The sequence below is a fragment of the Eubalaena glacialis genome, chromosome 5 (assembly GCF_028564815.1).
Source record: "Eubalaena glacialis isolate mEubGla1 chromosome 5, mEubGla1.1.hap2.+ XY, whole genome shotgun sequence".
Lineage (NCBI taxonomy): Eukaryota > Metazoa > Chordata > Mammalia > Artiodactyla > Balaenidae > Eubalaena > Eubalaena glacialis.
In genome coordinates, this window is record NC_083720.1 from 34,763,788 (window position 1) to 34,780,588 (window position 16,801).

The following is a 16,801-nucleotide window of genomic DNA, read 5'->3' on the forward strand; positions in this document are numbered from 1 at the left end:
GTAATATCAAAGAAAACACAGAGGTCATGCTTATAAAAGTTACAGAGAAAATGAAAGAGAGAAGAAAGCATAAACATAAACAGAATAAAAAATAAATAGAATGAAAAAAGATTTTCATAAACTTGCCTAGGCTTAAAGGAGGGACTAAAAATAACAAGATGGAATTTACTAAGTTAAATGTTAAAATTTTCAACATTGATTTAGAAAATCACAGTCCCAAAGTAAGGATGAAAGAGATTTGGTTTATCAGCTGCTTGTGTGAAAAAAAAAGACAAGGAACCTTACACTGCAACTTTAATGTGTGGCCTTGTGGCAAGAAAGCCAAGTGTGCTTTGGGGCCATATTAATGGATGTGCAGTGTCCAGAAAACTAGGAGAGAGACGTATGATGACCTGATCACAACTATTTAAAATACTGAACACCAAACTTTAATATTTAAGGGACCATTACATAACACAGGGATCCGACATTCTTCAATAAATGCTGATTTTACCTTAACAGGATACGAAACAGTTAGAACATTCCAAAAATGTACTCAATCACTGCATTCCCCATTATTAGAAAAATCCAATCTCGAATAGTCTTTTGTAGAAAGGTAGTAAAGAAGATTCCAGCATGACATGAAAAGGGAATAATTTTTTTTTTAAGTTTTAAAATATATAATTTTCTTCAGTTATAGCAATTATCTAAACATTTATTTTCTCATAAAATATGGAAACTGCCCCTTTTAACTCCTGGCCACTTTTCTCCCCATTATCTCCCCCTTCTGCCTTCGTTACAGCCCTCAATAAACGTTTGAAGTAGGCATTTTATGATATATTCCAGTTGTATGACACATATTAATGAAGAGAAGTATCTTCTACAGCATTAATAAAAATTAAACTAAGTTTTAAAAAATATTTTGATATTAAGTTATCTTCCTTTCTATAGGATGACAACCCCTTCACGCAATCAAAACATATTATTTATTAAATACTTACTATGCACTAGGCATTCAGATGTGCTTTCCTCCCTTGCTACTGCAGGAAAATTACTAACTGAATAATCATTATACTAATTTCTATTTTTAAAATGTCTTAAAAAGACTCATTTTGAGAAGGTAGAACTTTTAAAAAAATGGAAAGGGACAACTAAAATACAAACTAAAATACAACTAAAATACAAAAAAAATAAAAATAAAACCCCACCAATCTCTTAACCTTAAAAAAGTATATAACAACAAAACAAAAAGACAACCTACAGATGGGAGAAGATATTTGCAAATGATGCTACCGACAATGGACTAATTTCCAAAATATACAAACAGCTCATACAGCTTAATATATTAAAAAAAAAATCAAAGACAACTTACGGAATGGGAGAAAATATTTGCAAACGATGTTACTGACAGGCATTAATTTCCTCCAAAATATACAAATAGCTCATACAGCTCAGTATCAAAAATAAATAAATAAATAAATAAATAACTGGGCAGAAGACTTAAATAGACATTTCTCCAAAGAAGACATACAGATGGCCAAGAGGCACATGAAAAGATGCTCAAAATCACTAATTATCAGAGCAATGCAAATCAAAACTACAACGAGGTATCACCTGACATCAGTCATAATGACCATCATTAAAATGTCTACAAATAATAAATGCTGGAGAGGGTGTGGAGAAAAGAGAACCCTCCTACACTGTTCGTGGGAATATAAATTGGTATAGCCACTATGAAGAACAGTATGGAGCTTCCTTAAAGCTAAAAATGGTTACCATATGAACCAGCAATCCCAATCCTGGGCATATATCCAGAGAAAACTCTACTTCCAAAAGATACATGCATCCCAATGTTCATTTTTTTTTTTTTTTAATGGGAAAACAATCGTTTTTTTTTAACATCTTTATTGGGGTATAATTGCTTTACAATGTAGTGTCAGTTTCTGCTATATAACAAAGTGAATCAGCTATATGTATACATATATCCCCCATCTCCTCGCTCCTGCACCTCCCTCCCACCCCTCTAGGTGGTCACAAAGCACCGAGCTGATCTCCCTGTGCTATTCGGCTGCTTCCCACTAGCTATCGGTTTTACATTTGGTAGTGTATATATGTCCATGCCACTCTCTCACTTCGTCCCAGCTTACCCTTCCCCCTCCCCGTGTCCTCAAGTCCATTGTCTACCTGTGTCTTTATTTCTGTCCTGCCCCTAGGTTCATCAAAACCATTTTTTTTTAGATTCCATATATATGAGTAGAGTCTGTCATACAGAGTGAAGTCAGAAAAAGAAAAACAAACACATCCCAATGTTCATTGCAGCACTATTTACAATAGCCAAGATGTGGAAGCAACTTAAGTATTCATCAACAGATGAATGGATAAAGAAAATGTGGTACATATTGGGTTGGCCAAAGAGTTCGTTTGGTTTTACGTAAAAATAAAGGACACATTTTTCATTTTCACCAAGAATTCTACTGAACACTGTATTCACTAACCCAACAAACTTTTTGGCTAACCCAATATATACAATGGAATACTACTTAGCTATAAAAAAAAGGAATGAAATAATGCCATTTGCAGCAACATGGATGGACCCAGAGACTGAGAAGGACAAATATATAGGATATCTTGTGGAATCTAAAAAAATGACACAAATGAACTTATTTACAAAACAGAAATAGACTCACAGACATAGAAAACAAACTTATGCTTACCAAAGGGGAAGGGGGGTGATAAATTAGAAATTTGGGATTAACAGATATACACAACTATATATAAAATAAACAACAAGGACCTACTGTACAGCACAGGGGATTATATTCAATATCTTCTAATAACCTATAATGGAAAAGAATTTGAAAAATAATATATATGTGTGTTTGTGTGTGTGTGTGTGTAACTGAATCACTTTGCTGTACACCTGAAACTTTATCAATTAACTATACTTCAAATTTTAAAATGGTTTTTTAAATAGTATGAAACTGAATAAAGGAAAAAAATCTTTTTGAGACCATCTGGTTTTATACTTTAAAGAAATATATATATCAAAAGGCTAAACATTTTTTTGTTCTACATGAAATACATTTAAAATTCCGAAGTATTCAATCCTGCATTTGATGTGGGAAGTTTATTTACCCTCCTCTGAAGCTATGGATTTTAATAATCACGTCACTGTTTGGTTAGGGAACCTGGAGCTCAGAGGTCTTTCCTGAAATGCTCTCTAGAGATCCAGCACATATTGATTTAGCCCTGTAAGCTTGCATACACTCCCAGCTATGTCCTCATAACATCACAAGGCACCTAGACAGCACTGCCAAACACATGGCTTCCCACAGGGCCTACATTCTAAAGTACACTGACCAATCTTTCTCTTTTCACCTGAGAGTGAAAAACAGAACAAAACAAAAAATTGCTAGGTCAGAAAATCTATCGTCAACTAAACTTTCTGGAATTTTCAAAACATTTCCTGCATTCATGTCTCAACAAACAAGGTCTTGAGTGTGTTTATTCATTAAAATTATCACCCAATAGACACCATATATTATCCATAACAGTTTTCAAATTTCTCTTCCTATAGTGAAGCATTTATGTTCACCAATACTACTGGAATTAGAATATCCCTAAAGTCTCCCAAAACAGCCAACAAAAGCACAAATCCCAATTGTAATCAATTTATTTTGGGCAGGACACTTTAAGGGAAAAAAATATAAGCATCAAATATTACTTTTACAAATGTTAGTTACAACTGAGTATCTCTGAAATTCAAACTCTGAAATAAGGTAATTTTGTATACAAGATTACTGTGTCTAGACACTGTAAGTTCCAACTTCTTACTCTCTCAGTTCCTCCCACACCCCACCACCACTTAATGGGCAGGTGCTGAATCTATTTTAAGAAGGAGCCAGAGGGGACAAGGAAGAATAGAAGATTTGATCACAAAGTGAATACCTTCTTTTGAAGAGTGTGATTAAGTGCCTACTATGTAACCAAACACTGTGCAAGATGTTAGGAATGGAAGATAAGATACAGCCTTTGTCCAGGGATTTCAGAGAAGACAGGCACACAGGACTACAGTAAGTGTGATGTTTGAGGGACAATAAATGCCACAAATATGAGGTTTTGCTGATGAGAGACCTGAGCTGGGGCTCTACGGCAAAAGGACATTTAACCAGGAGAGGAACAAGTACAAAGACTTGAATGTGTGAAATATAATGTTATGTTCAAGGCCTATAGGTAGGAATAATTATACCACACAATCTGAGGGACAGTCAATATGGTGACAAGGAGGCTGAAGAGTAATCAAGAGCCAGATCAGGAATATTAAATACAGAGTTTGATCTACTTCCTATAGGCCAATGGTTTTTCCAAACTGAGTTCTTTAGATAGCAAGAGTTCACAGAGCTGTTCAGGGCCACACTGGCTGAAAAGGGGGTAGGTAGGTGGCTCTATGAGTCCCCACATTGTATCCATTTCTGCCCTGACCAGATGAACTTCATTTTAATTGTAAAAACTTTGCAAGGAAGGTGGGGTAGGGGGTGGTGCTTCCACTGCTTTAACAAAGTTCAACAATAGGTATCCATCAAAGGGTATTAAGAAGGGAGTATACATGGTTACATTTGCATTTAAGAATGAGCACACTAGAGCACTTTAAATTGACCAGCAGGTGGAAAAAAGAATAAAAGAACAGAAGCAGAGGGAACAATGAGGAAATGATTAATTCATGGAGAAAGGAAATTAAGAGTGGTAAGAATGAGTAGAGGTGTGGACAAGCTGGATTTGGGGGTGTGGGTAGAAGTTCCTGCCCAACAAGTTCAATGTTCTCAATGAAGTAAGAAGCAAGCTGGCTGGAAGAATTTAAGGAAAGACGGGTGTGTACATGTGCAAGTGTGGGGGGGGGCATTCAAGATCTGGAAAAGATGGCCAAGGTTGTTTCTTGTTTGTTTATTTTATTTATTTTTTATTTTTTTGGCTGCACTGCGTGGCATGTGGGATCTTAGTTCCCCGACCAGGGATGGAACCCATGCCCCCTGCAGTGGAAGCGCAGAATCTTAAGCACTGGACCGCCAGGGAAGTCCCTTGTTTTTGCTTTTTAAAGTCCCTTTAAAACCACCACTGGGACTTCCCTGGTGGCGCAGTGGTTAAGAATCCGCCTGCCAATGCAGGCGACACGGGTTCGAACCCTGGTCCGGGAAGATCCCACATGCCGTGGAGCAACTAAGCCCATGCGCCACAAATACTGAGCCCGCAAGCCACAACTACTGAAGCCTGCACACCTAGAGACCATGCTCCGCAACAAGAGAAGCCACCGCAGTGAGAAGCCCGCGCACCGCAACAAAGAGTAGCCCCCGCTTACCGCAACTAGAGAAAGCCCATGCACAGCAACGAAGACCCAATGCAGCCAAAAATAAATAAATAAAATAAATAAATTTAAAAAAAAACCCACCACTAAGATTCAAGGACTGTATGTGTTCTTGGTTGAAAATTACAAAATTGTTATACACATATACAACATTAACTATACGATCATAGATTCTCCCAGAAACCCATTACTTGTTCTCTTAATCTTTTCAACATTAAAAAAGCCAAGAGAACAAATTAATTTCACACTTTGAGGAAAAGGTTTGGTTAGAGTGACATCTGTAAAGATGGGTAAATGTTTCTAGTGCCTGTAGTTGCACTGCAACTTTCTTTCAGAACACAAAGTGTTTTCACCAAGACTCTTTCATTTATGCTTAAAATATCCTATGAGATCAATAGAGGCAACTGATACTTCACCTTTTGATAGGGAAACTGAAACACAAGAATGGTGAAAATAACTTTCATAGGGTGCAGTCTATTTTAGCATGGCTGACTCGTTCCAAACTCAAATATGTGTCATATGTGGACAGGCACTGATGCCAAAAGTGTTACAGTGCTATTTGTGAATTTAGGGACTGCCGAAGTTCTCAGCAGAATCCCATGAGAATGTCAATAGTCTTCTATAATTCACTCTCTTGGGACATAGAGGCTATGAGACCCATCTGGGCCTTATATGCATATAAGACAAGATACCACAGGTAACAAAGATTTTGCTTTCACATGGTTCAGTCATGACTTGTATTATAATGAGGCATGTATAATGGCGAGAGTAAAGAAATGTATAAAGAAAGAATTGTAGCACTGTTGTTAATAGAAAAATAAAATTTTCTCTTTTAAGTATACTTCTAGTAATTTAGAAAATTACATTTTATTAAAAATAAGAAAATATTTAATAACAAATAGATGGGTAGCAAAAATAATAGTTTGAAGGGTGCAGTTTGAAGAGCACTGCCTTGGATGATCTCTAGGGTCTTTTTTTGTTTAAAGTCTTATGACTCAAAGGATAAACTGATCAGGCTTGTTAGAACAATGACGATGGATTTCAGTTTATAAGACTGGCCTATAAGGAAGGGATGATTGAAGTCTTAATTTTAAAATGTAGGTGGTGATTTAAATTTGAGATGACAAAAGGCATTTTTCTTCTGAAAAATAAATAGAAAATAGGTACAATGATAGAAATAACTGTTCCATCTCAAACTACTGAAGAGACAAAAAGATGACATTTAAAATCAGGAAACATCAATAATCACTATAGGTGGGAGAATCTAAGTGTATAGAATGACCCTCTTCCAGTTTTACCAATGCTTCTTTGACCCCTTCTAAACAACTTAGATCTGTTTCATGAGAGAGGGTAAAAATGTCCACATTAATTAGAAAAATGGCTACAAGACAGTGGGAATGGGCAAATCCAAACTTCTAACTGTATTCTCCCCAAGCAATCTGGCAAAATACAAATCAGTAATATTTCCTACAGATGGCATGGGGAGCAGGGGATGGGGAGCTGTCAATATGGAGACGTGGAGCTAGTCCAGGTTCTGCCAATAACTAATGACATGAACTTAGGGAAGTCATGTATCATCTCTGGGTACCCTATTTCCTATAATTTCGTATAATGCCAACACTTCATTGGTCAATTTAAAACTTGAAAACTTTGACATTTCTTCTTAATCGCCTATGTGCAATTAGCAGTTAAATCATCATTTTTCTTTAAAATATATGAAATCTCTCTTCCCTTTTCTGCCTTATCTTTATTATCATAATCCATGTTCTCAACCTCACTCCGAAATTACTCCAACCACTTCCACCATCTCCCTACTCTTCTCAACTTGTCAAAATAATAATATCGCTAGAGACCTGAATTTACCTTGTTACTCACCTGCTCCAGTTACTCCTCAATATGTGTACAATAGCATGTAATAATCTTTAGACTGGCCTTAGGGTTTTATAAAAATTGACCTCACCTATTTTTCCATCTCCTTTCCCACTACTTGCCAACTCTGTACAAGGTTGCCTGCCCTTGCCCTTTTCCTAGTGCACTCCCTGCCCTTAAAGCCAACATCCTTATTTTATTCCATCTCATGCTGTTTCTCCTCCACTTCTGTCACTGGGATGTCATTCCTTATTGTTTATTTGTTTTATGGCTGATGGTGTGAGGCTACATGAGTGTGAACTATATAAAAATAACTTTAGAACTTTTTCTTTGGAGCTTTTTTTTTTTTTTCTTTCAGCTTCATTGAGGTATAATGACAAATAAAACTAAAATATATAAAGTATACAATATGATTTGATATATACACTGTGAAAGAATTCCCCCCATCAAGTTAATTACCACATCCATCACTTGACACATTTAGGGTTGTTTTTGTTTTGTTTTGTTTTTGTTTTTTGGTGAGAACATTTAAGTTGTGCTCTCTTAGCAAATTTTAATTATACAACACAGTATTATCAACTATAGTCATCATGTTGTGTATTAGATTTTCAGACTTTATTCATCTTGTAACTGAAGGTTTGTACCCTTTTACCAACTATCCAAATTCTTCCTCTCCTTCAAGATCCAGACCACAAGCTGCAACCTTCCTTCATGAAGTCTTCTCTACCTGTTTTAGTCTAGATGGGCCTTGCCATTCTTTGAACTTCCAAAGTTCTTATCTGTATCACTCACTTGGGTACCTGGGTAAATGTTTACTGGTGATACGTGATCAAGCTGTACACGATGTTCTGATTCTCTCTGAATCACTCTGAAAAAACTACTCTAGGGCTTTGTAGTATTTCTCATCTACCTGAAATGCTCTTCCCCCCGTGTAACTTTATGGTATGTGTGTATTCCTTTTTCATATTTTTACTTAAAAAATAATTTTACCCTGAGGTCTTTTCTGACTACTCTATCTTCAATTACTAACTCACCATGCCTCTAATTTCCTTTTTCTGCCAAAAGTTTTATGCTTAGCACTTCTTGGTATTCTACATACTATGCATTTTTGTTTATGTCTGTCTCCCACTCTATAAATAAGAGAGATTTTGTTTTCCTCATTAATGCAGCCCAGTTCCTAAAGAGTGCCTGGTATTTGACAGGTGGTCAAGAAATACTTTTGGAATGAATTCATTATTAAAAAACTAAAAGCAAGATTAGTAACAGTGATTAATAATAATAAACAAATGCTAATATAAAATTGAGAACTTATTATGTGCTAGGCCCTGTACGTATTATCCATATAACATTACATAATTCCATTATTATTTAACTCTGACATATTTTCCTCCTTGCCAAATAAAACAAGGTTTAAAGAGGTTAAATAATTTTCCCAAGAACACACAGCTAATAGACATTATTAAAAATGAGCCCCCGGCTTATTTAGTACTGAAAATAAGTCCTAGGCTGAGCTTATCCAACTGTAAAAAACTAAATACAAAATTAGATTCTTTTTTGGATATGAGGGAATGATTCCTTCAGTAGTTACTTGAAAAAAAATTTTTTTTTTAATAACAGCTAATATTTTAATTTCCTGTCCTCTTTTCTTGTTAGTAATTTATCTTATACGTTTCCCTAAACTTTTACTCTTCCTTACTTACTCACCCTTCACCACCAAGAAGAGAAAATCTTCTGACAAATGTTATGACTTCACTAAAGAGATAACAATTCTATCTTAAAAATGTGTCTCAGTTCTCATGTTAAGGCCAAGTACAGAATGAGTAGCCACAGTCCCCACAGTGAGAGGTAAAGCAACCACTAAGGCAGGAGGGGAAAAGCAAAGAATGCTTTATTCATAATTACCTAAGATTTTCCAGCATGAGAGGGGAAAGAGGAAGTCTATTTTCAGTGACAATGATTACTCTAAAAACATTAACATGTAAGGGGAAAATTTTCATTCTGAGAGTTACTACTGTGCTGAGATCTCTTTCCCTTACACAGTGACTTAAAATTCCCAGGGCAGAGAGGTAATCTAGGCAGATACACTTGCCCTATGTCTTGAAAATGGCAACATCCAGGGATCATGGGAGTTTAACTGAGGACACACTGGAAAGGATTTCTCAGCACCAGGTCAGTCTCTAAGAAGTATCAAGTGGCAGAGTGGATACTTATATCCTCAGGCATCTGGAATGAGGGCAGAGATTACAGCTACACAGGCTTTTTAGAAGAGTTGCTATGCTGAATGTATAAACAAGATTCAGTGAAACTAAAGCTAAATTACCTGCTAAAGAGTTATAGATGGAAAAAAAAAAACCCACCTCATTCTTCCTTTTCTCTAGCTAACCTGCATTTTCTTTTCTACAATGCATCCACAATTTAAACTGGTTTACAGTACAGGCAAAGGTATACATAGTAGAATTTATTCTAGTGTTCATCTTAGATATTTTGGGGAAAAAAAATACATCAGTTCTCTACTTCTATATGTCTATATAAATGATAGTGATCTGATAAAAAAAACAAAAACAAAAAAAACCCTTAAAAAAAAACAAAGAAACCCTTTAGGTTGGGACACTAATTAGCAAAACAAATTGATCTTTATTAAGATCAATTATAAGAACATAATGAAAAAAGTGTCTTTCTGTCGGTACCTCTATTTGTATTTTCAGAAAAATCACGTGAAAAAAATCACATAGGCTCTCCTGAGATCTGTCGTTCTAAACTTTAGTTCTCTGTTAGTTCTACGAAGCCAAACTGTCATGAAACCCAGCTGCCTAGGTTCAAGAGGTACTCACTTTCAGACCAGCAAATAAACACAAAATAGCACTTTTTTTGGTCCTCAACAAGACTGAGACAAAGTGGCCATAGGTGATGTAAGAATGGAGAAGAGAAAAGCTGTGACAAGTGGTTAGAGATAGCACCTTCCTCCGTGCTTATTATTATATTTGAATGGCTCTTATCTCTCTTTTATTAAAATAGCAAACATTAAGAATCTGATGAAAATCTACCTTTTCTTCAGAGGAAAAAAAAAAAATGTATGTATCAATACTTAAAAGTCAGCACACAACTTTAGGGGATTCATAGACCTTAAAATCTAAGCCATGCATCCTAAGCATAGATAATAGAGGTATTTGAGAGAGTACAGAGTAACTTAGCGTTGGAGGTTGGAAGAGAGATTGACCATTAAATTGAGAATAAACTTATACTCGCAAACAAGCACCAACTGTCCCCAGTGTCTTACCAGCAGCTCTATCCCTCACTGCGCCTCCTGGGTCATGGCCTGTTGGCTGCTGCTGAGCCCATCTCCTGCTTCCACCCGTGGTAACTCAACAGGAGCAAGGGCAAGTAGACAATCTTGAGAGGGTCTGCTGCTGAATGGTGGCCAGCCTGGAAAAGATACAGTTTGAATATTTTTAAGTTAGCAAAAAGGAACACAGCATGTACATCTGGTATGAAAGCTATTGCATAGCATTTAAAGGTTTTACATGCCTATAATTGGATATTTCCACTATGCCATTGGCTGTGAAAAATACGGGGTTGGAGGATCTTTCTCAAAGCAATGAAAGTCGCAACTGCACCATAATATTTGTCTAATATTTGTAGAGCAGTTTGCAATATCCAAAGCATCTCTGCTCACATCAGTTTGTGATCACATCTTGATTGTGATAATCAATTAGGTTTGAGACCCACTGGCTTGTATTACTTCATCTGTTGAATACAATAGTTCTCAGCCTTGGTTATAGTTATCACCTTGGGTGTAAAGCTGAGGCCTCACGCTCAGAGGTTCTGATTTGTTGGCCTAAAATGAAGCCTTGCTCCCCAGGTGTTTCTAAGGTGCAGCCAGGATAGAGAATCATTAGCATAACTCCTTCTACTTGTTGAGATGTAGCACTAACTTAACTCATAAATAGCAAATGTCTATTCCAAATATACCACATCAAGACAATGTGCTAAGTGCTGTGGAAAAGGTAAAGCATTATAACATGTGACCCTGTGCTCAGGGGCTTTAATTTAGCTGGACACATACTTTCAAAAGATCACATAATAAGATAAATACTTTAAAAATATAACCAAAGTAAGCCTTCACTGGTCAAAGATGTAGTGAAAATCCTGAAATAAGAGAAAAAGTTTAATGCATGAGGAAAGGCTTCTTCTGAGCTTTAAGGGCAGGATGAAATTCAGAGAAAGAGAGAGGCATAGAGAGACAGCACTGTTTTCAAGAAAAGACACAGCTGCAAGAATATGCAAAGCAAACTGAAGGATACAAAACAGCCCATTCTGATGGAAGGGTTACTATAAAGAGCATTAAGAGAATTTGGAGAGGCAGTTTTGACCTGGAATGTAAAGAGTATTGGTAAAATGGCAAAAGAGTAGAGCCATTTTCTAGAATATCTGGAAATAGTATCTGAAATAGTATTGGAAGCTGTTGAAGGCTCATGTCCCAAGAGGTCTTAGTAAATTTACTGGGTTCTTAGTAAATGCCAGACACCATGCTAAAGCACTACATATGTTAGCTCATTTAACACAAACATCTGGAGAGGTAATTATTATTATCCCTATTTTACAGAGTCAGAAGGGGGGGGGGTCACTTAATTTTCTCAGTTACATAGCTAGAAATAGTAAGCTGAGACTGGGGCATGCCATTTTTTTTTTAGCAACATGGCATCATAAAAGTCATGTATTAAGATTTAGCGTTTTTAAAAATTGAGATATAATTCACATACCATAGAATTCATCATTCTGAAGCATATAATTCTGTGGGTTCAGTATATTCAAAAAGTTGTGCCATTATTGCCACTATCAAATTCCAGAACAATTTCATCACTCCTGAAATAATTCCAGTACCCATTAGGAGTCAGTCCTCATTCATCTCTCCTCTACCTAATTGATCTTCTGTCTCTAGGGATTTGCCTATTCTGGATATTTCAGATATATTAAATCATGAAAAATTTGGCTTTTTGTTTCTGATCTCTTTCACTGAGCATAATGTTTCCAAAGTTCATCTATGTCTTAGTGTGTATCGGTACTTCCTTTTTATGTCTAATATCACACTGTATAGATGTACCACACTCTATTCATGATAAATATTTGGGTTATTTCTACATTTTCGGTATTACAAATAATGCTACTATGAACATTCATTTACAAGTCTTTTTCTATTGTGGTAAAATATATGTAACATAAAATTTACTAATTTAACCATATTTTAAATGTATAACTCTGTGGCATTAAGCGCATTCACATTGTTGTGCAAACATCACCACCAACTATCTCTACAACTTTTTCATTTTCTGAAACAAAACTCCATACCCATTAAACAACTCCCCATTCTCCCCTCTCCCAAGCCCCTGGCAAACACAATTCTACTTTTGGTCTCTATGAATTTGACATTCGAGGTACCTCATACAGAATCATATTTGTTCTTTTGTGACTGGTTTATTTCACCTAGCATAATGTCTTCAAGATTCACCCATGTTGTAACATGTGTCAGAATTTCCTTCCTTTTTAAGGAAGAATAGTATTCCATTATATGTATATACCACATTTTGGTTTTCCATTTATCTGTTGATAGACATGGGTTGCTTCCACCTTAAGGCTACTGTGAATAATGCTGCTTTGAACATGTGTGTTCATTGTTTATAAGTTTTTGTATGGACATATGTTTTCAGTTCTCTTAGGAGGAAAATTCCTAGGAGTAGAATTGCAAGGCCATATGATAATTCTATGTTTAACCTTTTGAAGACTGCCAAACTGTTTTTACAAAGTCTCTGTGCCATTTTACATTCCCATCAGCAACTGTGTAGAGAGTTCCAATTTTTCCACACCCTCATGAACACTTGTTATTGTCTCTTTTTTTAAAGCCATCCTAGTGGGTGTGATGTAGGAGAAGATTTAGGGGTTCTAAATCATTATATATAAGATATTGGCTTGGGACGTCCCTGGTGGTCCAGCGGTAAAGAATCCACCTTACAGGAGATTGGTTCAAGATGGTGGAGTAGAAGGATGTGCGTTCACTTCCTCTTGAGAGAACACTGGAATCACAACTAACTGCTGAACAATCATCGACAGGAAGACACTGGAACTCACCAAAAAATATACCCTACATCCAAAGACAAAGGAAAAGCTGCAATGAGATGGTAGGGGGGCGCAATCACAATAAAATCAAATCCCATAACCACTGGGTGGGTGAATCACAAACTGGAGAACAATTATACCACAGAAGTCCACCCACTGCAGTGAAGGTTCTGAGCCCCACGTCAGGCTTCCCAACCTGAGGGTCCAGCAACGGGAGGAGGAATTCCCAGAGAATCAGACTTTGAAACCTAGCGGGATTTGATTGCAGGACTTCGGCAGGACTGGGGGAAACAGATACTCTACTCTTGGAGGGCACAAACAATGTAGTGTGTGCATCAGGACACAGGGGGAAGGAGCAGTGACCCCATGAGACTGAAAAAGGCCTACCTGCCAGTGTTAGAGGGTCTCCTGTGCAGGTGGGGGCTGGATGTGGCTCACCGAGGGGACAAGGACACTGGCAGCAGAAGTTCTGGGAAGTACTCCTTGGCATGAGCCCTCCCAGAGTCACCATTAGCCCCACCAAAGAGCCTGTAGCCTCCAGTGCTGCACTGCCTCAGGCCAAACAACCAACAGGGAGGGAACTCAGCCCCACCCATCAGCAGACAAGCAGATTAAAGTTTTACTGAGCTCTGCCCATTAGAGCAACACCCAGCTCTACCCACCACCACTCCTCCCATCAAGAAGCTTGCACAAGTCTCTTAGATAGCCCCATCCACCAGAGGGCAGATAGCAGAAGCAAGAAGAACTACAATCCTGCAGCCTGTGGGATGTAAACCACATTCACAGAATGATAGACAAAATGAAAAGACAGAGGACTATGTACCAGATGAAGGAACAAGATAAAACCCTAGAAAATCAATTACATCAAGCGGAGACAGGCAACCTTTCAGAAAAAGAATTCAGAATAATGAGAGCGAAGATGATCCAGGCCCTCGGAAGAAGAATGGAGGCAAAGATTGAGAAGATGCAAGAAATGTTTAAGAAAGACCTAGAAGAATTAAAGAACAAACAAACAGAGATGAACAATTCAATAACTGAAATGAAAAATACACTAGAAGGAATCAATAGCAGAATAACTGAGGCAGAAGAACAGATAAGTGACCTGGAAGACAGAATGGTGGAATTCACTGCTGCGGAATAGAAGGAACAAAAAAGAATGAAAAGAAATGAAGACAGCCTAAGAGACCTCTGGGACAATATTAAACACACCAACATTTGCATTATAGGGGTCCCAGAAGGAGAAGAGAGAGAGAAAGGACCCGAGAAAATATTTGAAGAGATTATAGTAAAAAACTTCCCCCACATGGGAAAGGAAATAGCCACCCAAGTCCAGGAAGCACAGAGAGTCCCAGGAAGGATAAACCAAAGGAGAAACATGCCAAGGCACATAGTAATCAAGCTGACAAAAATTAAAGACAAAGAAAAATTATTAAAAGCAACAAGGGAAAAATGACAACATACAAGGGAACTCCTACAAGGTTAACAGCTGATTTCTCAGCAGAAACTCTACAAGCCACAAGGGAGTGGCATGACATATTTAAAGGGAAGATCCTACAACCAACATTACTCTACTCGGCAAGGATCTCATTCAGATTCAACAAAAAATCAAAAGCTTTACAGACAAACAAAAGCCAAGAGAATTCAGCACCACCAAACCAGCTTTACAACAAATGCTAAAGGAACTTCTCTAAGTGAGAAACACAAGAGAAGAAAAGGACCTACAAAAACAAACCCAAAACAATTAAGAAAATGGTAATAGGAATATACATATAAATGATCACCTTAAATGTGAATGGATTAAACACTCCAACCAAAAGACACAGACTGGCTGAACTGACACAAAAAGAAGATTCATATATATGCTGTCTACAAGAGACCCACTTCAGACCTAGGGACACATACAGACTGAAAGTGAGGGGATGGAAGAAGATATTCCATGTAAATGAAAATCAAAAGAAAGCTGGAGTAGCAATACTCATATCAGATAAAATAGACTTTAAAATAAAGAATGTTACAAGAGACAAGGAAGGACACTACATAATGATCAAGGGATCAATCCAAGAAGAAGATATAACAATTATAAATATATATGCACCCAACATAGGAGCACCTCAATACATAAGGCAACTGCTAACAGCTATAAAAGAGGAAATCGACAGTAACACAGTAATAGTGGGGGAATTAACACTTCACTCACACCAACAGACAGATCATCCACACAGGAAATTAATAAGAAAACACGAGCTTTAAATGACACAATAGACCAGATAGATTTAATTGATATTTATAGGACATTCCATCCAAAAACAGCAGATTACACTTTCTTCTCAAGTGCACATGGAATATTCTCCAGGATAGATCACATCTTGGGTCACAAATCAAGCCTCAGTGAATTTAAGAACATTGAAATCATATCAAGCATCTTTTCCGACCACAATGCTATGAGATTAGAAATCAATTACAGGGGAAAAAAACATAAAAAACACAAACACATGGAGGCTAAACAATACGTTACTAAATAACCAAGAGGTCACTGAAGAAATCAAAGAGGAAATCAAAAAAATACCTAGAGACAAATGACAATGAAAACACGAAGATCCAAAACCTATGGGATGCAGCAAAAGCAGTTCGAAGAGGGAAGTTTATAGCAGTACAATCCTACCTCAAGAAAGATGAAAAATCTCAAATAAACAATCTAACCTTAAACCTAAAGGAACTAGAGAAAGAAGAACAAAACCCAAAGTTAGTAGAGGGAAAGAAATCATAAAGATCAGAGCCGAAATAAATGAAACAGAAACAAAGAAAACAATAGCAAAGATCAATAAAATTGAAAGCTGGTTCATTGAGAAGATAAACAAAATTGATAAACCTTTAGCCAGACTCATCAAGAAAAAGAGGGAGAGGACTCAAATCAATAAAATTAGAAATGAAAAAGGAGATGTTACAACAGACACCACAGAAGTACAAAGCATCCTAAGAGACTACTACAAGCAACTCTATGCCAATAAAATGGACAACCTGGAAGAAATGGACAAATTCTTAGAAAGGTATAACCTTCCAAGACTGAACCAGGAAGAAATAAATGGAAACTGTGATTAAAAATCTTCCAACAAACAAAAGTCCATGGACCAGATGGCATCACAGGTGAATTCTATCAAACATTTAGAGAAGAGCTAACACCCATCATTCTCAAACTCTTCCAAAAAATTGCAGAGGAAGGAACACTCCCAAACTCATTCCACGAGGCCACCATCACCCTGATACAAAAACCAGACAAATATACTACAAAAAAAGAAAATTACAGACCAGTATCACTGATGAATATAGATGCAAAAATCCTCAACAAAATACTAGCAAACAGAATCCAACAACACATTAAAGGATCATACACCATGATCAAGTGGGATTTATCCCAGGGATGCAAGGATTCTTAAGTAAATGCAAATCAATCAATGTGATACACATATTAACAAACTGAAGAAA

At 36.8% G+C, this 16,801-nt stretch overlaps 1 protein-coding gene across 4 annotated transcripts in view; it reads right to left on the reverse strand.

Moving 5' to 3' along the window:
* The window catches only part of TET2 (tet methylcytosine dioxygenase 2), a 131,726-nt gene that overhangs the window by 73,779 nt on the left and 41,146 nt on the right, over window positions 1–16,801 (reverse strand). For all 4 annotated transcript variants that reach the window (XM_061192078.1, XM_061192080.1, XM_061192079.1 and 1 more), the window contains exon 2: window positions 10,485–10,630. The gene's annotated coding sequence lies outside the window, so the exon portion shown is untranslated. The remainder of the gene's footprint in view (window positions 1–10,484; window positions 10,631–16,801) is intronic.